At 45.8% G+C, this 25,000-nt stretch overlaps 2 protein-coding genes across 6 annotated transcripts in view; one reads left to right on the top strand and one right to left on the bottom strand.

Annotated features, from left to right (window-relative positions):
* LOC139749197 (DNA oxidative demethylase ALKBH2-like) overlaps positions 1 to 25,000 on the bottom strand; it is a 620,232-nt gene that overhangs the window by 485,273 nt on the left and 109,959 nt on the right. The gene's annotated exons all lie outside the window — the stretch shown is intronic.
* LOC139749191 (uncharacterized) overlaps positions 1 to 25,000 on the top strand; it is a 148,740-nt gene that overhangs the window by 24,729 nt on the left and 99,011 nt on the right. For both annotated transcript variants that reach the window (XM_071662864.1, XM_071662863.1), the window contains exon 2: positions 14,928 to 14,991. The gene's annotated coding sequence lies outside the window, so the exon portion shown is untranslated. The remainder of the gene's footprint in view (positions 1 to 14,927; positions 14,992 to 25,000) is intronic.

The raw sequence follows: 25,000 nt of genomic DNA, 5'->3' as shown, positions 1-25,000 counted from the left end.
TGTGTGTGTGTGTGAATTATTCCCCTGAGTTAATATATAACATAAATCGAGGAGAAAAGCTTCCGTAATCCACTGACGTCGGTGGGAAATACAAGGACATGTGTCCCGGTAAGGCAAGGCGGGGGCAGTGCTGGTAAGACTATATCAGACGCTATCAATAGCCAAGCCACCAGGTCAAGGAAGACGCCTTGACGCAATTACACCTTCCTGTCCCTTATATATATATATATATATATATATATATATATATATATATATATATATATATATATATATGTGTGTGTGTGTGTGTGTGTAGGCCATCATACCCAAGGATAGGGTGATCATGCTCAAATATCATACCGTCGCGCTCAAGGGTCGTACCGTCGTGCTCAGGGGTCGTACTGTCGTGCTCAATGGTCGTGTCGTCGTGCTTAAGGGTCGTACCGTCGTGATCAAGGGTCGTGCCGTCGTGCTCAAGAGTCGTACCGTCGTGCTCAAGGGTCGTGCCGCCGTGCTCAAGGGTCGTGCCGCCGTGCTCAAGGGTCGTGTCGTCGTGCTCAAGGGTCGTACCGTCGTGCTCATGGGTCGTGCCGCCGTGCTCAAGGGTCGTGCCGTCGTGCTCAAGGGTCGTACTGTCGTGCTTAAGGGTCGTACCGTCGTGCTCAAGGGTCGTGCCGCCGTGCTCAAGGGATGGGTGGGGGGCATGTAGGACGGGTAGGTAACTGGGAGAGTCTGGGGACTCTTGAAGAAAATGGGATGGGGGTTGGGTATGTTAGACAGACAGGTTACTAAGACAACGAGGAGCTGGAGCACAGATAGATGGAAGACAATGGGAAGCTGGAGCACAGATAGATGGAAGACAACGGGGAGCTGGAACACAGATAGATGGAAGACAATGGGGAGCTGGAGCACAGATCGATGGAAGACAACGGGGAGCTGGAGCACAGATAGATGGAAGACAATGGGGAGCTGGAGCACAGATAGATGGAAGACATCGGGGAGCTGGAGCACAGATAGATGGAAGACAATGGGGAGCTGGAGCACAGATCGATGGAAGACAACGGGGAGCTGGAGCACAGATAGATGGAAGACAATGGGGAGCTGGAGCACAGATAGACGGAAGACAATGGGGAGCTGAAGCACAGATAGATGGAAGACAATGGGGAGCTGGAGCACATATAGATGGAAGACAATGGGGAGCTGACACACAGATAGATGGAAGACAATGGGGAGCTGAAGCACAGATAGATAGAAGACAATGGGGAGCTGAAGCACAGACAGATAACTGGGAGACATGAATACCCTCGAAGAAAATGGAAGGATGCAGCATAGTTAGGTCACTGGATGAGTTGGATGTTCTTGTAGAAAACGGAAAGCTGTTGCCCAAACGAATACGAAGACGAACATACATATACCAACAAGCAGAGGGCAGCACATACACGCGCACACATCTCTACACATAACCACACATTCACAGATATGAAGACGCAGAAGACAAAGAGTATAACAACACACCACTCTGTTATCAATAGCATGATAACAACACTGACAACAGGGAAAGATAATGCTGGTGATAACAGTGACACACACACACACACACACACACACACACACACACACACACACACCATGCGCTACACAGTTCACAACACAAGACGGAGAAGTCGAGACAGCAAAAAAATATATAGAACATGTAGTCTGTCCAGCGCCACTAGCAGGGGAAGGTTGACCAAGTCAAAACCATTTTCCAGATCCGGTGTCACTTCCAGACCCCTCATCCCTCGCTGGCCACACTTTCCAGGCACACACACACACACACACACTTGCCTGGAAGAGCACCTCCTCTGGAAATATCCACTAACAGCGGACATATTCATGGATACATTTCTTTTTCTCTTCTTTTTTTTTCTCCTTTCATAACCCTCTCGATATTTCAATTCAGGCCTGGCCTTGATGTGGACTTCTGCCCATGACAAGAGCATATATATATATATATATATATATATATATATATATATATATATATATATATATATATATATATATATATATATTATACTTAGTCGTTGTCTCCCGCGTTAGCGAGGTAACGCAAGGAAACAGACGAAAGAATGGCCCAACCCACCCACATACACATGTATATACATCAACGCCCACACACGCACATATACATACCTATACATTTCAACGTATACATACATACATATATACACAGACATATACATATATACGTATGTACATATTCAAACATACTGCTTTCATCATATATATATATATATATATATATATATATGTTTTAGATATCTGGGAGTGGATCTGTCAGCGGATGGAACCATGGAAGCGGAAGTGGATCATAGGGTGGGGGAGGGGGCGAAAATTTTGGGAGCCTTGAAAAATGTGTGGAAGTCGAGAACATTATCTCGGAAAGCAAAAATGGGTATGTTTGAGGGAACAGTGGTTCCAACAATGTTGTATGGTTGCGAGGCGTGGGCTATGGATAGAGATGTGCGCAGGAGGATGGATGTGCTGGAAATGAGATGTTTGAGGACAATGTGTGGTGTGAGGTGGTTTGATCGAGTAAGTAACGTAAGGGTAAGAGAGATGTGTGGAAATAAAATGAGCGTGGTTGAGAGAGCAGAAGAGGGTGTTTTGAAATGGTTTGGGCACATGGAGAGAATGAGTGAGGAGAGATTGACCAAGAGGATATATGTGTCGGAGGTGGAGGGAACGAGGAGAAGAGGGAGACCAAATTGGAGGTGGAAAGATGGAGTGAAAAAGATTTTGTGTGATCGGGGCCTGAACATGCAGGAGGGTGAAAGGAGGGCAAGAAATAGAGTGAATTGGAGTCATGTGGTATACAGGGGTTGACGTGCTGTCAGTGGATTGAAGCAAGGCATGTGAAGCGTCTGGGGTAAACCATGGAAAGCTGTGTAGGTATGTATATTTGCGTGTGTGGACGTGTGTATGTACATGTGTATGGGGGGGGGGGGGTTGGGCCATTTCTTTCGTCTGTTTCCTTGCGCTACCTCGCAAACGCGGGAGACAGCGACAAAGTATAAAAAAAAAAAAAAAAAAAAAAAAAAATATATATATATATATATATATATATATATATACAAGACGTAGGTTAAACTGGTCTAAGATCCTGACAGTGATTCAAAATTATGTCGACTTTTGAAGAGTATTTCACAGATACCAATTTATCCCAGGCATTTTTTTTTTTTTTATACAAAGTTAAGGGCAAAATCAACTGGGGCAAGACGATCTCTGTCAGTTGAGTTTGTGTTCAGGAGTCGTACCGTCGTGTTCTAAGGACTGTACCGTTGTGTCCAAGGACTGTACCGTCGTGTTCCAAGGACTGTACCGTCGTGTTCCAAGGACTTTACCGTCGTGTCCAAGGACTGTACCGTCGTGTTTCCGTACCGTCGTGTTTAAAGGACCGTACCGTCGTGTTCAAGGGTTTGTGCCATAGTGTTCAAGGGTATTTTGAAAAATCCCTAACAACGTTTTCATCATCATCACCATCATAATGTAATCACCATCATCATCATAATGTAATCACCGTCATCATAATGTAATCACCATCATCATCATAATGTAATCACCATCATCATAATGTAATCATCATCATCATAATGTAATCACCATCATCATAATGTAATCACCATTATCATCATCATAATGTAATCACCATCATCATCATCATAATGTAATCACCATCATCATCATCATCATGATGTAATCACCATTATCATCATCATAATGTAATCACCATCATCATCATCATAATGTAATCACCATTATCATCATCATCATCATAATGTAATCACCATTATCATCATCATCATCATAATGTAATCACCATTATCATAATGTAATCACCATCATCATCATCATCATAATGTAATCACCATTATCATCATCATAATGTAATCACCATCATCATCATCATAATGTAACACGTAAATTTCCCGAATTCCTTGTTCGGCGTTCAACTCTGGTCTGGTGGAGCCAAGACGCCACCAATTATTTCACAGGATCGCCTAGTTCAGTGTACACTCTCTGACTGGAAATAAAAAGAAAGAAAAAACAGCACGGAGGAGAAATGTGAGATGCGAAGTTAACAAATAAACAAGACAGATGAATATTCAGAGACGTGGAATACACAGAGAGAGAGAGAGAGAGAGAGAGAGAGAGAGAGAGAGAGAGAGAGAGAGAGAGAGAGAGAGAGAGATGATTGACACGGGAAGGTTACAAAGGCATTAACGTTGTCCACCGTGGAAGAGAGAAGAGTACAGGGTGACCGATCAGCATAATGTAATTACGCAAGAGATGAATTACCATCAGCATAATGTAATTACGCAAGAGATGAATTACCATCAGCATAATGTAATTACGCAAGAGATGAATTACCATCAGTATAATGTAATTACGCAAGAGATGAATTACCATCAGCATAATGTAATTACGCAAGAGATGAATTACCATCAGCATAATGTAATTACGCAAGAGATGAATTACCATCAGCATAATGTAATTACGCAAGAGATGAATTACCATCAGCATAATGTAATTACGCAAGAACATCAACTATGGCTATAACGTAATCTTCACCCTAGTACGTCCTTGGTATGCAGTTTGTTAAAGACAGTACATACCGCACTTATCAACAGCCATACTATGATTAAAACGCAGTCTGTTAAATCCAGTGCACTCTGCCCCCGGCGACAACCATCCTATGATCAATACATAACCTGGTAAATCCAGTGCAGACTGCTCCCTGCGCGACACCCATCCTATGATTAATACTCACTCTGGTTAATCCAGTACAGACTACTACTGGCAACAACCATCCTGTGATCAATATTCAGCCTGGTCGACCCCTCCGGCCACATTAGTGCTGTCGTCTTGAAAATACTTCGTCAACTCTGGAATGTCAAGCAGTTCATGGCGCCACAGTCAGTACCAAGAGGTCCAACCTGTGTAGGGTTGTTTTTTTGGGGGGGTAGGAGGAGGCTATACCACCCGTGGTGTAGCCTGTATCCTACGGAGGCTACACCACCACCCATCGTGTAACCAGCGGTGGTGGTCGCTGTGGTGGCGGAGGATGCACAATGCGGAGGATACCCAGGCAGGGGTTGGTGGTGTGGCGCTCCACACCGCTGTGGCTGGAGGCGGTGGGTGGTGGGAGCGGCCAACGACCCTGGGCCGCCCGGCTGGCTAGAGAACCTCCTCATCTACTGCTGATGACGACAACACACACACACACACACACACACACACACACACACACTTGACCGAAAGCTCCTGACGGGGCTGTGGCATCAGGCTCTTATCTCCAACCTTCCATCTTTGGGCTCTCCTCCTCTTAACACTTCTCTCTCTCTCTCTCTCTCTCTCTCTCTCTCTCTCTCTCTCTCTCTCTCTCTCTCTCTCTCTCTCTCTCTCTGGCTGATCTACTTCGCTAATGGTCAATGGATAAGCCTCTCCCATTATCCTATGTCAAAAGAGAGGTTCCTCAAGGCTTTTTCTTGTCTTCTAACCCCTTTTTTCCTTTTCCATAAACGCTTTACTCTCCTTGACAGATAACTAAAAGCACTTGTATACAGATGACTCTACACTACAATCCTCCACTTGTTTGAAAATCCCTTATCTTATCTTATCTTACACTAACTACGTATATTCCGTCTACTTACAACAACCTCTTTAAACTCCGATCTACACACGACTTCTCATTTGAGCAAGACGAAATGCAATGAATTCCACTGCCTTTGATAACCAAAGTCTTCTCATTTCTCCTTCTATAACCCCATCCCCCTCACACACAACTTAATATCTTCCCATTTCTCCATCTATAACCCCATCCCCCTCACACACAACTTAATATCTTCCCAATTCTCCTTCTATAACCCCACCCCATCCCCCTCACACACAACTTAATATCTTCCCATTTCTCCTTCTATAACCCCATCCCCCTCACACACAACTTAATATCTTCCCATTTCTCCTTCTATAACCCCACCCCATCCCCCTCACACACAACTTAATATCTTTCCATTTCTCCTTCTATAACCCCATCCCCCTCACACACAACTTAATATCTTCCCATTTCTCCTTCTATAACCCCACCCCATCCCCCTCACACACAACTTAATATCTTCCCATTTCTCCTTCTATAACCCCATTCCCCTCACAAACAACTTAATATCTTCCCATTTCTCCTTCATTAACCCCATCCCCTCACACACAACTTAATATCTTCCCATTTCTCCATCTATAACCCCATCCCCCTCACACACAACTTAATATCTTCCCATTTCTCCATCTATAACCCCTACCCCATCCCCTTCACACACAACTTTCCCATCCCCTTTCACGGATATGTAATTCCATCCTCGACATAAGGAAGGAACATGGAATCACATCTTCTTACCACCTAACCAAACCTGGTCATCCTCCCGTAACCCCTACGTTACACACTAGCAGGTACATCTGCCCCTTTGGGATGTTCTGGTCTCCAGCACATCATCACGCGCCGTGAATCGCAAGTGCCACCAGGTACACCGGTTAGGGGTGCATGTCTACCGGTACACCGGTTAGTGGTGCATGTCTACCGGTACACCGGTTGGTCTTTTTTTTTTAAGTTGGAGGTTCCGGTCACGGACGAGTGCCCTCACAGAGCCCAGGCCTTAAATTATACACACACACACACACACACACACACACACACACACACACACACACACACAAATAGAGAGAGAGAGAGAGAGAGAGAGAGAGAGAGAGAGAGAGAGAGAGAGAGAGAGAGAGAGAGAGAGAGAGAGAGAGAGAGATGAAGAGAATGATTTTTGGAGAAATGCGCTTTAACCTCGTCTCTGAAGAATCGTTAGGTCGCAAATGCACTGAAAGTCATGACAATGTAAAGAATTCCAAAGCTTAGCGGTGTAAGCAAAGAAACAGACATCACATAGACCCTTCCCCCAACCCCTAGCCTTGAGTTGCCCCACGGCCACATGGTAACAATGCGACGCAGCGGCTTGCCAAGTATTACGTGGTCTAGCTAATAGCTGGGGCATACAAGTAGCCAGTTCTCGGAAGAAGAAACTGTTGTAATATCTAATGGAAGATAAAGAGAGCAAACACTTTACCGTTGGGCAAGCGGGTCAAACGCCACTTTTTTTTTTTTTTCTTTTTCGGCCAGGTTGAGGGGGAGTTCCTAAGTCAGATGGCTGGAGACCAGACCCTATCAAAATAAACATGTTGAGCCAGAAGCAACCTAAATGTAACAGCAGTCCTCCACACACGACCGAATCGGTCCTTCGTATAATCCAGAGCAACAGTCCAGAGGAGAAGAATTTACGGCATCCGAACGGGACTCCCGGTTTCTTTTGAGAGAGAGAGAGAGAGAGAGAGAGAGAGAGAGAGAGAGAGAGAGAGAGAGAGAGAGAGAGAGAGAGAGAGAGAGACTCAGCTGTTTGTATAACACGGGGGTTTTTTCAAAGACAATGTTTGATGTTTCGATGATACCAATATGTTGATTGAGTTGTGGATTCATACAGCCATCAGAGGAGATGCGAAAGAGACGAGGAAAGAATAGGGTTTTAGAAGCATTAAATAGAGAGGAATGATCCTGTCTCCATTGAGGGAAAATCCTCTCTACATCGAATAAAGGAATGGAAGATGGACGGAAAAGAGTAGATGAATCCAGTGTTGAGTCGTCAGCGTTTAAGTGCGTCTAAGTTAACTAATATAGAAAGGAAAGCCTTGGGAAGTATGAAGATCAGCGGAGGAGACAAGACACAACCCTAAAGGAACACCGCTGTCGATAGGGTAGAGGGCGTCGAGGTTAATCCATAAACAAATGCGAAGAAAAAAAAAGGGGATCGGTTAGAGACAAAAGAAAGCGAAGGAGGGAAGCCAAAAGAGGGAAGCTTGGAGATCGAGACCCCAATAACATACCTTGTCAAACGAATTGGATTCTCCATTCTCTCAGAAACGCTGACCAGGCAAGAGTATGAGCGAAGGGGATGTCACCCATGGATGTTGCTTTATGAACACGAAATGGATGATCAGAGAGAAGATCGTGAGATGAGAAGTGATTACGAAAATGAGAGATTTGGAAGCAGGAGATGTTAGAGGAACACGATCGTTGCACGGGTGAAGATGGGTCACCAGCTCCGTGATAGGCTGCATACCAACGCATGTTTCCCAAAAGCGAGGTACTATCGAGTTATCGAAGCTTATGTCATTCACTTTGCTCCACTCCGTGGCTCAGACGCTAAATATCTGTTATTCTACCTTACCGAAAAAGCTCCCAAGGTCTGAGAACCAAATAGTATCATGAACAATCCCTCTATTGTAAAATACGGAGTGGAAGGCAGCGGCGATGGGGGGGAGGGGGTTAAATACACGGGAATCTACTGGAAAAACACATTCTGCCACCAAGCTCTCGTCATCTTGAGGACCTTAAGCCGTCGCAACGACCATATGATCAAAGCCTACGCCAGAGATACAGTCGTGGGTCACGAAACTGTGAGGGCAACGTACGTAAATATGGTGGACGACACGAGCGAGAGAGAGAGAGAGAGAGAGAGAGAGAGAGAGAGAGAGAGAGAGAGAGAGAGAGAGAGAGAGAGAGAGAGAGAGACTCTACTATACAGCGTCAATACAATTTCCTTTACATATCTCCTTATTCATTTACGTACGTCATCTTCCCCCATCTGGCCAGCATCGACACCCACCGCCAATGACTGGTTTGTCTCGCCTTTCCAAGAGCACTGTTGTCCAGTCTATAGCACTTGACCAGTGCCTGTTACACTGACCGTGTCCTCTATGGCATTTTCTGCTAGTGGCTTGGAGTTCATCACCGTCATCCGGCTGGTGGGTCGGCCCCCACCAGGCCCACCTGAAGCGACTGGTTCGGGGGGTGAAATTCAAACACCTTGACCTTGGCAGTCCTTTTAACTGGTCAACATCACACACTACTCTAGCCCTTACCAATGACTGACGTAAGAGCTACTATTGTCGAGTCCCGCTCCGTGAGCTCAGGCTCAAAATAATGCGCTTCCCTGAGAACCAAGTGTACAGTCGATAATCTTCCTGTATTGGGTGAGAAAGGGGACCTTCTGTCGAGCCTCGAGTCTTGAACTTTGGAACTCACTGGGAAACACATGGAACGTGCTTCAGGTCCAAGAGGATCTTCGGGTTGAAGATTTCTGATGAAGACATTGTGTGAAATTCTTACCCCCTTTGTCTCGATGTAGAATCCATCACCCTTTCTTGTGTCAATTCATGCAGAGCCCATTTCTTATTCTCGTCTTAATTAACGCAAAGGCCATATCTCTTCATGTCTTAATGTACAGTCCATTTCCCCTTCATGTCTTAATGAATGCAGAGTCCATTTCTCTTCGTGTCTTAATGCAGAGTCCACTGACTTTCCTGTCTTAAAGAAACCTTTACATCTTTCTTACTGAAGAAACTATTCTACTACTTCTCGTTTTACGCACCCACACAAACAGGCACACATTACATAACTGGAATTGGAATTATCTAAGTGAAGGGAAAGCAAAAGGACTCAAGTTAGACATACCAGAGCCGACCTAACGAGTGGAGTTCTTCAGCTGTTGGTGTTACGACCGCAAAAATCATCTCGCATCTATTTGAAGGACTTGTTACATTGTTACAAGGACTGGAATAATACTTCAATACGTTCAGGGATGACAACAAGTTTATGAATGAGATACAAAACATTCCAGACTACTGCAATTTGCAACTTGACAAGAGTAAAGTGATAAGACGGAGAATGGTAAACACAGACTAAACCTTGACCATCATAAAGGCAGTGCTACTCTCCGTGGACCAACGTATGATAAGGAATTTAGGGTCTTCAATAGGCCATAACTCACCAAATGCTAAGGATGGCGTGAAGACCACTCCTTATCTTTATAGATATCGAAACTGCTTCCATGTATTTAGGCGATACTGGAGAGATGATGATGCTGACAGCTTATGTGGGGCACAAGTAACATTATGCATCACAAGCTTCATCTCCCCCATCTAAGGAAACCTGTAGAGCTGCTAGAGAAGGTACAACGACCCGCGTCGACAATGGTGCCAGGATCATGAGGAGTTAGTCACAGGGAGAACGATGAACTCCTGGAACTAACCCCTACTACAGGAGTGGCGGCTGGAGGACCACTTCATAGGCCACAATGATGCCAGTATAAACCAGCCCTTCGAAGTAGAGTGACAACGCTGAGCCAGAAGACACAACTGGACAAAACCAAAGGCCGAAGGAGAGATAAGGAAACCCGCAGCAACAATGGGGGAACTGCGGGGCAAGAGAAATAGACAGGGAGTTGATGTTATTCCTACAGAACAAAGTGAAAAACCTGGACAATGTATATAGATGTGACGATAACCCACGAGCCCCACGACCGTAAAGCTCATTCTTCATACACACATACCGGACATTACACACATATAAGCATACATAAAGACATATACAACTATCATACACGTCCTGAGACCCACACACACACACACACACACACACACACACACACACACTATCTTATCGTGATCTCTCCAGACATCAACAGTTCCACTCCTCTTGATCTGGCCCGTCCCCAAGCCTTCCAGATGGTCACTCCTGAAACAGACCGCCAGATCCAACTCGCTTGATGTACTGTTATGATTTCTTATACAGTTTCTCCTGCGGCGGAACCATGCCTGCTTACGGTACTCACTCTCTAGGGAGTCACGTCTCCTTGATGCCACGTCTCCATGTTACCACGTCTCCATGTATCTCGTCTGCTTAGCTCCTTGTCCTCTATGGCAGTAGGTGTATATGCTCGGCACCTGGCGTCCTTCGCGATTTGCCTGCCTGACATCTTGCGTCTTCGGCGGCGGCTTGTCTGCCTGACGCATCGCGTCCCTTGACAGCTCTTCACCTCCTCCTTGTCACTCCACACCACAGCCGTGGTGGACCACTCATTGTGTCAGGTGCTGTAGCGGGAGTGTGGTTGTTATAAGGGGGACACGTGTGAGCCTCCCTATCACACAGGGGCGCCACATCTTGTCACCGTCACCACTGTGTGGTGTCCAGACATAGCGCTTCGTCAACTCACTAGACGCGTTTATATACTTCCCGGGTTTGTGTGTGTGTGTGTGTGTGTGTGTGTGTGTGTGTGTGTGTGTGTGTGTGTGTGTCATTCCTTTACCTGTTCATAGCAGGGACGACGTTCAACACTCGTGGGGCTCCATCTCTTGGATTACCTCGAGTCACAAGACTTATTCAGTCGTCTTGTGTTTTTTTTTTCCACGATCACTTCTTCTCTCAGCTTCTACCAGTCATCCACTGGTGTTGGTGGTGGTAGCACACCTCCTCCTCCCGGATCATTTGGACACGACTTGCTCTCCCCAACACGAGCCCTTTCACGGCTTAGTTTCTCCGTGTTCTGTCTTCCTGTCAATCGTTCTATGCTTTCCCACTTTCGGGCAGCTGTTCAGTATCCAATGTTGTCAGATCGATACAGAATCTTGGAAGTTCTCTCTCTCTCTCTCTCTCTCTCTCTCTCTCTCTCTCTCTCTCTCTCTCTCTCTCTCTCTCTCTCTCTCTCTCTCTCCCAAACTGCACCAGCTATGGGAAACTCGCTAACTGCTCGACTACACCTAACAAGAGGCGCTGTTCTCTCTTCACATCCATGCCCCGCCACCATCATCCTCCATACGCAGGGGATTCCAATCTACACCCACAAAGACTGGGTTGGCACGACTCGGTATGACTTCCCAGTGGAGTCGTGGACCTATCCTCTTCGCCTCCTTAACAGTCTGGAACAAATAATCCCACATCGAAAGAGACTTAAAGACCGGAAAGACCACGCCACCTCATTTCCTTAACCAGTGGAACCTTTTCACTGTGTCTCTGCACTATTTACCTCCCTCTGACCACAACCTTATATCTGCTATTTACCTTCCTCTGACCACAACCTTGTATCTGCTATTTACCTCCCTCTGACCACATCCTTATATCTGCTATTTACCTTCCTCGGACCACAACCTTATATCTGCTATTTACCTTCCTCTGACCACAACCTTGTATCTGCTATTTACCTTCCTCTGACCACAACCTTATATCTGCTATTTACCTTCCTCTGACCACAACCTTATATCTGCTATTTACCTTCCTCGGACCACAACCTTATATCTGCTATTTACCTTCCTCGGACCACAACCTTATATCTGCTATTTATCTTCCTCTGACCACAACCTTATATCTGCTATTTACCTTCCTCTGACCACAACCTTGTATCTGCTATTTACCTTTCTCGGACCACAACCTTATATCTGCTATTTATCTTCCTCTGACCACAACCTTATATCTGCTATTTATCTTCCTCTGACCACAACCTTATATCTGCTATTTACCTTCCTCTGACCACAACCTTGTATCTGCTATTTACCTTTCTCGGACCACAACCTTATATCTGCTATTTACCTTCCTCTGACCACAACCTTATATCTGCTATTTACCTTCCTCTGACCACAACCTTATATCTGCTATTTACCTTCCTCTGACCACAACCTTATATCTGCTATTTACCTTCCTCTGACCACAACCTTATATCTGCTATTTACCTTCCTCTGACCACAACCTTATATCTGCTATTTACCTTCCTCTGACCACAACCTTATATCTGCTATTTACCTTCCTCTGACCACAACCTTATATCTGCTATTTACCTTCCTCTGACCACAACCTTGTCTCTGCTATTTCCAGATGGGGATTTCCATCCTTTGTCATCTCCTTCTGCCTTATTAACTACTCTCCCGTTACACTATTCTTGAACCTACTCTTTTTCTGTCAGCCGCATTGTTACTTCCCTCACACTGCTCTACAGGTATCACTTCGGCCACTGCTTCCCTGGGCGATCTGCAGGTGTCCCTGCCCTTCGACCTGAGACTCCAGGCACGTGTCTGGCCGCTGCTTCCCACGGTAGAAGACCAACCATACGAGGATGAACCGTTACCATAATTCCTTCTCTCCCTGTACAGCTGAATCCGTGGAATGCTCTTCCGTCTTTTGTCTCACCTGCTCCTAGTAACCTTCCCACCTTGAACACTCGGGGCGGCAAACACGTGGAAACTTCAAAAATAAAAAATTCTTCCTCAGTATCTTTTTTTTTTTTTCTCATATCTATTATCATACCTTTCATCTCTAGTGGTCATTATCGGGGCAGCCTTTTGCCCGTGTCACCCTGGCTATTATTCATTTATATTTTATTATCCTTTGTCGCTGTCTCCCGCGTCAGCGAGGTAGCGCAAGGAAACAGAAGAAAGAATGGCCCAACCAACACACATACACATATATATACATACACGTCCACTCATGCATATATCCATACCTATACATTTTCAATGTTTACATACATATACATACACAGATATATACATACATACACATGTACGTAATTCATACTTGCTGCCTTTATTCATTCCCGTCGCCACCCCGCCACACATGAAATGACACCCCATTCCTACTGGAGTGATCTAGTGAGAGTCTGGAGACGTATGTCAACATGTAGATTTTACATGTAGGTTCCTGTAATATACTTCCTCCACAATGACAGCCAAGACCAGGCATTACATCACTGCATCCAATTCCCTCGACCTTTCCTTTGGGCTCAAGATCATCACCCTCACATTTGTCATGACCTGGAGCCAAATCTAACGTTTCCATATAGGTAGCGCGGCAAACTTGAACGCTCCTTACCTCTTCAGTAGATTTAAATTATCCGATAAACACATTCGGGCATCATCCAAGTCCCTTCTGGCACGTTATTCACAACTGGAACTGCAGCGGCCCCACAGCCTAGCCTTGTGGAACGCCGCTAGTTACTACAACTGTACAGAGGGTAAACTGCTTTTCTTAGGTGTCCACTGTCCCCTTCCCCTCTCGCAATGTTCACTCCACTAAAGGAGTCCTCCCTCTCATACCTGCCAGAATATCCATGCTATGTGTCCACGGTTCTGTCTACAAATAGCAAGGACAACCACCTCTCTCTCTCTCTCTCTCTCTCTCTCTCTCTCTCTCTCTCTCTCTCTCTCTCTCTCTACTCTACTCTACTCTACTCTACTCTACTCTACTCTACTCTACTCTACTCTACTCTCTTCCCCTGAACAGCCTCATGCCAGAGAGAAACCCGCAGATGACGCTGAACGTTCGAAACCAGCATCATCAACTTTGGGTGTGGGAGGCCCTGTACCAGTCTAGAAAGCGTTCGCTGACAACACCACCACCCCACTAGGGGACCTGAATCTCCTAGTGTGTGCTGGTAATCAGCAAACGTCCACAATACCGGGTAATCAGCACTAATCAGTTCTAAGTGAGGGAGGGAGGGTAGATGCCATGCTTAACGGAAGGTGGGTGGGTGGGGGAGTAGTCGGGCCTCGGGATGAGTGGACGTTAGGTAGGTGGGTGAGTGGGTGTGGGGTGGTTGGGTGGGTGAGTGGGCGTGGGGTTGGGTGGGATCAGTTCGATCACCCGACATCAAGGTACTGTTTGATACCGAAACGCACAGTCGACACGGCCACTAGCCGACACACACACACACACACACACACACACACACACACACACACACACACACACACACACACACACCCACCCACCCACTCTCAGGCCAGCGCCGAAAGGTAAGTAAAGGTGAATAAGAACTGGTTTCTTTTGACGTTAGAGAGAGTCTCTCTCTCTCTCTCTCTCTCTCTCTCTCTCATCTCTCTCTCTCTCTCTCTCTCTCTCTCTATCTATCTATCTATCTATCTATCTATCTCTCTCTCTCTCTCTCTCTCTCTCTCTCTCTCTCTCTCTCTCTCTCTCTCTCTCTCTCTCTCTCTGAGGAAGAGAGGAATTAACTCAGCTGTGTTTGTCGTCTTCCACACAGGAGCGAGCAGGGACGCAGGTCGTACGGGACGGAGCCCAAAGCCTCGACCTGCGACAGGACACAAGTGAGTCACTTACAACGCTTCTCGTGTGCACTTACATAAGTGCCTGATGCATGATCACACACACACACACACACACTTATAAAATCGACTTATAAGCCATCCTCTTGAGCATGATCTTGCGATTCTTAAGCACGACGGTACGACCCTTGATACGACGGTACGACCCTTGATACGACGGTACGACCCTTGAGCACGATGGTACGACTCTTGAGCACGACGGTATGACCCTTGAGCACGATGGTACGACCCTTGAGCACGACGGTACGAAACCTTGAGTACGACGGTACGACCCTTGAGCACGATGGTACGACTCTTGAGCACGACGGTATGACCTTTGAGCACGATGGTAAGACCCTTTGAGCACGACGGTACGACCCTTGAGCACGACGGTACGACCCTTGAGCACGACGGTACGACAACTGAGCACGAAGGTAAGACCCTTGAGCACGACAGTACGACCCTTGAGCACGACCTTTGAGCACGAAGGTAAGACCCTTGAACACGACGGTACGACCCTTGAACACGACGGCAAGACCCTTGAGCACGACGGTACGACCCTTGAGCACGATGGTACAACTCTTAGGTATAATGGCCCGGCCTTTGACCATCATAACCCACGGGTCGTACCGTCCTGCTCAAGGGTCGTATCATTGTACACCAAGCGTTATCCTAACTACCTCTCCAATAAGTCTGAGCCCTTACAACGCTATCACTAATATAATAAGTGAACAACCCTACACTAACATTAGTCCCACTGAAACCCTTGTTTTGACTCCCCATATTCCAACTCCTTTTAGTTGACCATGTCTCCTCACACTCACATTCAATCTAATGTTATTTTGCACTCTATATATATATATATATATATATATATATATAATATATATATATATATATATATATATATATATATATATATATATATTATCCCTGGGGATAGGGGAGAAAGAATACTTCCCACGTATTCCCTGCGTGTCGTAGAAGGCGACTAAAAGTGGAGGGAGCGGGGGGGCTGGAAATCCTCCCTTTTTTTTTCATTTTCCAAAAGAAGGAACAGAGAAAGGGGCCAGGTGAGGATATTCCCTCAAAGGCCCAGTCCTCTGTTCTTAACGCTACCTCGCTAACACGGGAAGTGGCTAACAGTATGAAAGAAAAAAAGAAATATATATATATATATATATATATATATATATATATATATATATTTTTTTTTTCATACTATTCGCCATTTCCCGCGATAGCAAGGTAGCGTTAAGAACAGAGGACTGGGCCTTTGAGGGAATATCCTCACCTGGCCCTCTTCTCTGTTCCTTCTTTTGGAAAAAAAAAAAAAAAAAAAAAAAAAAAAAGAAAGAAGACTGCACAAGGTTCCCTTGCGTGTCGTAAAAGACGAGTATGATGGGATGGGAGTACGGGGTCTGGAAATCCTCCCCTCCTATATTACTTTTCGTATGGAAGGAGCAGGAAGGATCCAAGAATTAATCCCCCCTTCCCCTCCCTCCCTCTAAGGCTCGATCATATATTCTGGACGCTCCTTCGCTGAAGCGGGAAATAACCAGCCAGCCAAACAGTGACCTCAAAAGCAACCACTACTCCCTAACCATCCTCTGTGATTCGTGGTCCTCAAGTCTCCATCCCACCGCTCACTGGGGGTAGGCAAGGCAGCCCACACGCGGGAGCTGCGGAACATTTTAATAAACTCTAATGGCAATTTACCTTTTACGTCGGAGGCTTTAGACACGGACAAAAAAGTCGACATCAGGGCCGGGGCTTAATTGAAATATATATAAAGTGAGGTTAATAACATGGGAAAAGAAAAGACATTGGAAAGTATTTACTTTGGAAAGTATTTACGAACTTTGGAGGTGCTGGGGGATAGAAAAAAAAATCTGTGCGTTAATGTCCTTATCTTCGAACATGTAATGTACACATGGGAACAAAGGCTATCACTTTACACCACTCTGGACCTTGGGGTCACGCCTGAGTCATAAGAATGACATCCAATAACCGTATCACGATAAAATAACTCATAGACAATAGTCAGGGACATTAAGCCTTATTTTTTTCCTTTTTTTACGTGGCTTATCGCCTGGCGCTTATGTGACACAGGTGTCGGGTAAAATCCTCTGTTTACACTGATTTACATTTACGTATAACACATATAGGAGATGCGGCGCGCGTTGCCAGAGAGTCTCAGAGATGATAAAAAGCTTTCGCAGGACCCGTGCTCGCGCGCGCGCGTGTGTGTGTGTGTGTGTGTGTGTGTGTGTGTGTGTGTGTGTGTGTGTGTGTGTGTGGGAGGGCATCCTCACCTCAGTCGGATGGAAGCGGGAGGACCCTGAATCACACAGAAAATGGTTTGGAATGGGTTGCTTTCAGCTCATCGCGGGCTAATGGGAACAACGCTTCCTGGATGTCATTCACGTGACCCAACTTCCACTCCTGGGCGAAATGCATGTATTAGGTTGTCGTAATGCCTGTATAGTGCCAATGTATAAAGGCTGGGGGGGGGAACAATGGCGAGTGTTCGAATTACGGAGTGTACCTGGGCTAAGTCGTATGCGAGAGTGTATTGATTCACTGTGAGGTGACATGCACATAGACTGCGGAGGAACAATGTGGCCTCAGGAGTGGCACAGAATACGTTGATCAGGACTTTGCTTTGAAGAATGTGTGGGAGAAGTACTTAGAGGAGTAGAACCTGTATGTGGCATATATGGATCTAGAGAAAGCGTGCGATAAGGGTTGATAAGAGATGCTTTTGTGGGGAGGTGTTACGACTATACGATGTGGGAGGAGAGCTGCTAGAAACAGAGAGGTTTTGATTTTCTGAAGAGAGTGAAGAGTATGTGCGAGCAGAGAGGATGATAAGTGGTTCCAGGTGATGGTGGGTCTGCAGCTTGTGTGTGTGTGTGATGTCACCATGCGTTAACTTTATTTATGGCTGGGTTGGTGAGGGAGGTGAATGCAAGGGTTTTAGAAAGAGGAGCAAATATGCAGGCTGTTGGGGGCGTTGGCGTCTTGGCGGTGTCAGATAATGTTTGCTGATGACACAGTGATGGTGGCAGATTCAAAAAGTGAGAAACTGCAGAATATAAGTGTTTGAGTTTGCGAGAATGTGTGAAAGTGAAAGGAGAAAGGTTAACTGGGGTGCAAGTTTGAATGAAGAGAATTCGGAGGAAGCGAAGTGTTTTAGATACCTTGGAGTGGACATGGCGGCGAATAAAACAATGGAAGCGGAAGTAGGTGAGGGGGCAAAGGTCTTTGACTACTGAAGAACGTGTGGAAATAGAAGTGCCTTTAAGGGCAAAGTTGGGTATGTTTGATGGTATAGTAGTCCCGTCGGTGCTGTATGTGTGCGAGGCGTGGGCCTCTGACAAAAATGTAGAGAACGGGGTGCACGTTTTGGAAATGATATCTCTGAGGACAATATGTAGTGTGAAGAGGGTTAATCGAAGAGGAAATGACATAGTATGTGAGAGAGGTGTGTGTGGCAGTAAGAGAAATATGCATGTGAAAACTTAAGAGGACGTGCTGAAATGGTTTGGACATATGGAGAAGATGAGTGAGGAGAGGTTGACTAAGAGGTTGTACATGTCAGAAGTGGAGGGAGCAGGGATGAGAGAGAAACCACGCAGGAGGGTGCATGACGTACAAGGGATAGATCGAACTGGAGCGATGTGATCTACAGGTGACGTCATCGGGCTGAACCAGGGCACATGAAGCGGTCGGGGGAGACTATGGAAAGGTCTGTGGGGCCTGGTTGTGGATATATAACTGAATTCAATTATCGAAACCGAAAAAAAAATAAATATGCATCATCTAATACAAGAGGACCAAGAGCTGCTGCAGGAGTAGACCAGCAGCTGGAGTGGGAGGCTCAGACTTGAGGGCAGTGCCCGGGGAGTAAGTAGTACAGGGCAGATGCCTGAAGGAGGAGGAGGAGGAGGAGGAAGGGGATGCCTGTCTGTCTGCCTTGTGGAACACCAGATGACGCCTGCATCACGCCAGGGGCCCGGCGTGGGGCAGGGGTAGCTGCCATAACCAAGCCGGGGGGCCCCGAGGTCACGGTGCATAGCCCCGGGGGGCTCCACAGGTCGACTGGTAATGATGGCTCCCTCAATGACAGGCCAATGACAAGGGTGAGGTGGAGGGTGGGGGGGGGAGGTGTGTGGGGGAAGCTTCTTTGTGTTGGGGCTTCGGCTTCCCATGGCCGACTGTGTGTCATGGAGAGGTCATGACAAGGACGTAATACACGTCTTACCGCCCTCACCACACACACACACACACACACACACACACACACACACACACACACACATACATACATACATAAACACACACCCAATGTGGGACGACCTGGCGCGATGACCCAGTGTGGGATTGGCGTGACGACCCAGTGTGGAATGACCTGGCGGGATGACCCAGTGTGGGATGACCTGGCGGGAGGACCTAGTGTGGGACGACCTGGCGGGACGACCCAGTGTGGAACGACATGGCGGCAGGACGCAGTGCGGGACGACCCGGCGTGATGGCCCAGTGTGGGATGAACTTGTGGGGCAAGACCCGGTGTGGGACGACCCGCTCTGAGACGTTCTGGTGGAATGACCCAGTGTGGTACGACCTGGCGGGACGACCTCTGTGGGATGATTTCCTATTGGACGACCTGATGGGATGGCCCAGTGTACAACGACCCATTGTGGGATGAAGGAACGTTGGGATCGATCCAATGGGACCCGACCTAGTGTGGAATGACCCACTGTGGGACGACTGACCGGTGTGGGATGATCTGGTGTGGGATGACCCAGTATGGAATGACCCACCGCGGGACGACTGACCGGTGTGGCCAGCCCTGGATATAACCAGTCTGTGAGCGTGGCCAGCCTCCCTGGGTGTGGCAAGCCTCCTTGGGTGTGGCCAGCCCTAGACAAAATTTGAGTATGGCCATACCTTGGGTGTGGCCAGCCCTTGAATGTGACCAGCTCATGGGTGTGGCCAGGTCGTAGGCTAAGCTAAATTACTAGGGTAAGTACGGACGAGTGTAGGAGGTAAGAGTATGGACATGGAGTTTGGCTGGGTATAACTGTGTATGTAAAGTCGTGGGAGATATTTAAATACATACATGTGCGTATGTAAACGTACGTACGGTGCAAGTCCCCTGGCCAACACCGCAGGGGCCGTGAGGCAGCATGTGTGTTCGCTGAGAGGGGCGCTAGCTGGCAGAGAGGAGGTAGCCGGAGTGTGGTGAGCTGGGTGTTGGCTGGCAGAGTACACCGTGGCCGCCCCACTCCCTCCTTCCCTCCCTCCGTGCGAGGGTGGCGGGGCTACTGGGTCATCAGAATATGGTGGCAGAGAAGGTCAACGTCCTCAAACACTCACACACACACACACACACACAGGCCAGGTCTCGTCACGCCACCGACCTTCCTTTCTGTGACCACACTGCACGACCAGACGTACCGGCAGCCCCTCCTCTCCTTCCCCTGTACACCACCACCGTCAGCATCTCCGTCAGGAGGAAACATGAAGTTGTCACCTCCTCACCCAGTGACCGCCAGGGACCGGGTCGGGTCCTGACACTTGCGGTCAGCCGCCTTACTTCCTCGTCACCCAGGCCTCGGCCCTCACTCCCTCCCTCCATCCCTCCACCAACCTTGCGTCTCCTATATATATATATATATATATATATATATATATATATATATATATATATATATATATATATTAACGAATCCATTTATGTAACCAAAAATCAAGAGTACCTTAACTTATAAAAATTAAGGTAATTTGTCAGGATAAACCAGACTAAGAACATTTCTTATATCTTAAATAGCACTTATTATTATTATCATTATTATTATTATTATATATATATATATATATATATATATATATATATATATATATATATATATATATATATATATATATATATATATATGTGTGTGTGTGTGTGTGTGTGTGTGTGTGTGTGTGTGTTTGTAAAATTAAATGCATCGCGTGTACATCTTAACAAACTTTACCTAAAACGTTACTCTAACATTAGGTCTTGAGAAGTGATTTGGTAACGTCGGAACACAACTTCGTCCATCCTGAACTAAACAATTTGTGGCGGTATTATCGCCGTATGTCCAAAACGCTCGTTTTCTCTGCTCATACAACCTACGTCTATAACTTTATATAAAGTTTTCTTTCTCCCTTCAACACTCCCGCTCATTACTCTTATGTTAATTTACTTCACCAAAATTACAAATTAGGGGCCTAATTGCAAAAATGAATCATTAAAGTAATTGCAAAATTTTCCTAATCATGTTTTCTAAGATTGTTGCACTATAATTTATAAGCAAAAGCGGAAAACATGGAACAGGTCAAGTGGTTGAAGAGGATGAAGGTGACGACTTCGCCAGAGGCTACAGCAGAAGTTACATGGTACGCCCTCCTGTCCTGTGCTGTGTGTCCCGCATGTAAATATCTGCCACAGTTGAAAATCACTGTGTCGTGCGAAGAATTCATAAAACATACGTACATATTTTCAAATGCATACATGAATATTAAGAGTAAAATACCAAAGTACTGTCGAGTGTTTAACTTCGACGTCTCTCTCTCTCTCTCTCTCTCTCTCTCTCTCTCTCTCTCTCTCTCTCTCTCTCTCTCTCTCTCTCTCAATAAACACCATCCTACACTACTGAAGCATGAAGCTGAAGGATTGTATGTTTTGTGTTAAATACGTCCCACCGAACGCTTCACACTGTATCCGAATTAACGTGTTGTTCTAGCACACCAAGGACGAATCTTGAGTATAATTTCGCCTTTTAAAATAGCCAATTTAAAATCTTTCGACCATGACTCCTGGGCAATATACGAATACTGTTTGGGACTGCAGACATTACCCACACATATCTTGCGTGCTGCAGAAGGCGACTAAGAGGGATTGGAGCTAAGGTGCTGGATTTACGTTGGACCAGTATAAACAAATACACGAAATAATATATACAATAAAACCAAAGTTATCAAACACACGAGTAATTTGATTTGCTAATTACATTAGTCTGATTAACCAACTAGAGTAGGGTGAGAGCAGTACCATACATACATTTAATGCTAGACTTAAGTACACTAATAATATTCACACCTCCTTAGCTATACGATACGTTTGTAGATCTGAAAGAAAAAAAATCTGTGAGTCTTTCTACTCCAATCACATTCACCTGCGAGTGTCTCTTCTCTTCCTCCACCACAAACAGCCTGGTCTATAGCTGTTTCATTTGTCATCACGAACACCCGAGTTGGTATAGTTTACCACAACGTGACAAGAGTCTCTCGCAGAAAACGGTGGTATGTTAACAGCCAGGGGGGGTGTGTCTGGACCACAAACACAAGCAGCTTGGGCCTGACGGACTGGCCAGCAGCCAAATTAATCGACCGACATGACCCCCAAGCCGGGAACCTGTTCTCCCAATAACACCAAACTTCCCCGTTACCGTTAATAGTGCCGACCATGATAACAGGAAGAGCCATGTGTGTGTGTGTGTGTGTGTGTGTCTGTGATTACCTACGTGTACTGTGCGGGTGAGGGAGAGACTTCTACACTCGTATGGCATCATCACTCGACCATACTCTACTATCAAACTTCTGTATGTGTATGCTATCAACATTCATCATATCTCATTTATTCCATTCATCCATCATTCCTCAACATAAAAAGGACTTCTATACATCTTTTTCTAACAAGGCTCTTGCTTAATTTCATGTTAGGTCCTCAGGATGTACTATCCTTGTATGTTTAGAAGAAGTGTTCATTGTTCACGTCATGAAGTCAAAGATTTAAAGTTCGTGATCAGGTCACCCCTTACTCTTCTCTATCACAGTGGGCATATTTGAGGCTTTTAGCCTTTCCCTATAATCAAACTCTCTTAATTTCAGCATCAGGTTTGTTGCCTTCCTCTGAACCTTCTCTATCAGTTCTTCGTGCTTCCTCAAGCGGGATGACCAAACACAAGAGGCATTTTTCAAAGTTCAGACGAACGTATGATGTAAATTACTTGCTCAATATCAACGTAGATCATGTATTTCCAACATGTGCCACCAGACAGTTTATACCTTTATGTAGGACTTTGGCAACAGGTTAAGGGCAATGCCGACTCCCACTTCCCTCTAACACGCACAGATTCCTAAAGCGTATTCCCCGTTAGATAAAATTCAGACTGTGGTCTAATTTCAGTGTGTCCCGTCCGCCTACTTCTACCCGGTGGCCCTGGCTTGGGCTCCATTCTCAAGCGCGTAAAAAATGGAATGGTCTAGACTGATTCACAGGTGACCATGATATATATATATATATATATATATATATATATATATATATATATATATATATATATATATATATATATGCCCAAAATACGAGACACATGACTTCACAAATGCTGAAAAAACAGTGTGGAAGAGGAAACACGAGATGCTGAGCGCTTTCGTGTATTAACACATCTTCAGAGGACAATTACCATAGTCATCAACCATGGGGAAGGTACAGTGTTTCTATTCACCTACCACATCAGTGCTCACAAAACCATTGGTATTTCCACTTACCACAAGAGTCGTATATCCATCTCTTCTTAACAACCAATACATCAGACTATCAACAGGCCGACCTCATCTTCGCGCATTATCAGCAAACACAGAGGAGGAAGAATGCCACCCGAGCGCTTCACCAATCATGGTTTTAATCGAGTCTTGGCCATACTAGGCTGCCACTGGATCTCATATTGTTTACACACTCGTGCAGGAAGACTCGCTCGCCAAACTCGTTCTTAGATTTTTCCGGTACACTTCCTATGAAGGATAGATGGGGAATATATATATATATATATATATATATATATATATATATATATATATATATATATATATATATATATATATATCTTTTTCTTTTTCTTTCTAACCATTCACCATTTCCCGCGTTAGCGAGGTAGCGTTAAGAGCAGAGGACTGGGCCTTTGAGGGAATATCCTCACCTGGCCCCCTTCTCTGTTCCTTCTTTTGGAAAATAAAATAAAAAACGAAAAGGGAGGATTTCCAGCCACTCAAAGACGGATATACTTGATGTAACCTTACCACAACAAACAGAAACTTCACAATCAACCACAGAACTCCAGAACTCCATATGAATTGCCATCTGTCATACGTACATACATACATTCATACACCATGAACACGTAGTTCCGCCCAAGGTAGGGGGTCGGCAAAGGCTGTAGAAATGCAACCTTAAAACTACCAAGATCATCAATTTCTGGGCGAGTTCGCTTACCCGGTAACCACTTACGTAATTCAGCCAGTGTGGCACAGCTCCCAGATCTGGAATGTTCTCCGCGTACCCACTGTCTCCTGCCCAGGGGACGCGGGACGGGAGGCGAAAATGGATCTGTTTAGCGGAAGGTGACGGGAAAGCCAGTGGAAGCTGCGGTGTACGAAAGACCCCGAGCTAGCATGACACGGGCACGCTGGCGCTCCTTTCTCCTTGGGGAATGAGAGCACACACACACACACACACGCGGACCCGGATTGAACCCTCACGAGTTTTCTCCTACCATAACTGTATCATTAGATCCTTGAGCACGACGGTACGATCCTTGAGCACGACGGTACGATCCTTGAGCACGACGGTACGATCCTTGAGCACGAAGGTACGATCCTTGAGCACGACGGTACGATCCTTGAACACGACGGTACGATCCTTGAACACGACGGTACGATCCTTGAGCACGGCGGTACGATCCTTGAGCACGAAGGTACGATCCTTGTGTATAACAGTACGACCTTTGGGTATGATGGAGTGACCCTTAAGGATCAGGTCAAAGGTTAGGCCATCCTACCCCGAGGTCGCACAGCTGTGCTACGCAGACTTCAAAGATATATGACCTCCAGACTAGTATAATATTCAACACACAGCCTATAGCGTTTAGCAATGCTATATACTATACTTCCAGCTATAATCATATTCACAAACAAA

Source organism: Panulirus ornatus, chromosome 6, assembly GCF_036320965.1.
Source record: "Panulirus ornatus isolate Po-2019 chromosome 6, ASM3632096v1, whole genome shotgun sequence".
In the NCBI taxonomy this organism is placed as follows: domain Eukaryota; kingdom Metazoa; phylum Arthropoda; class Malacostraca; order Decapoda; family Palinuridae; genus Panulirus; species Panulirus ornatus.
The sequence above is the reverse complement of the archived record's forward strand: the minus strand, read 5'-3'. Positions and strand labels throughout refer to the sequence as shown.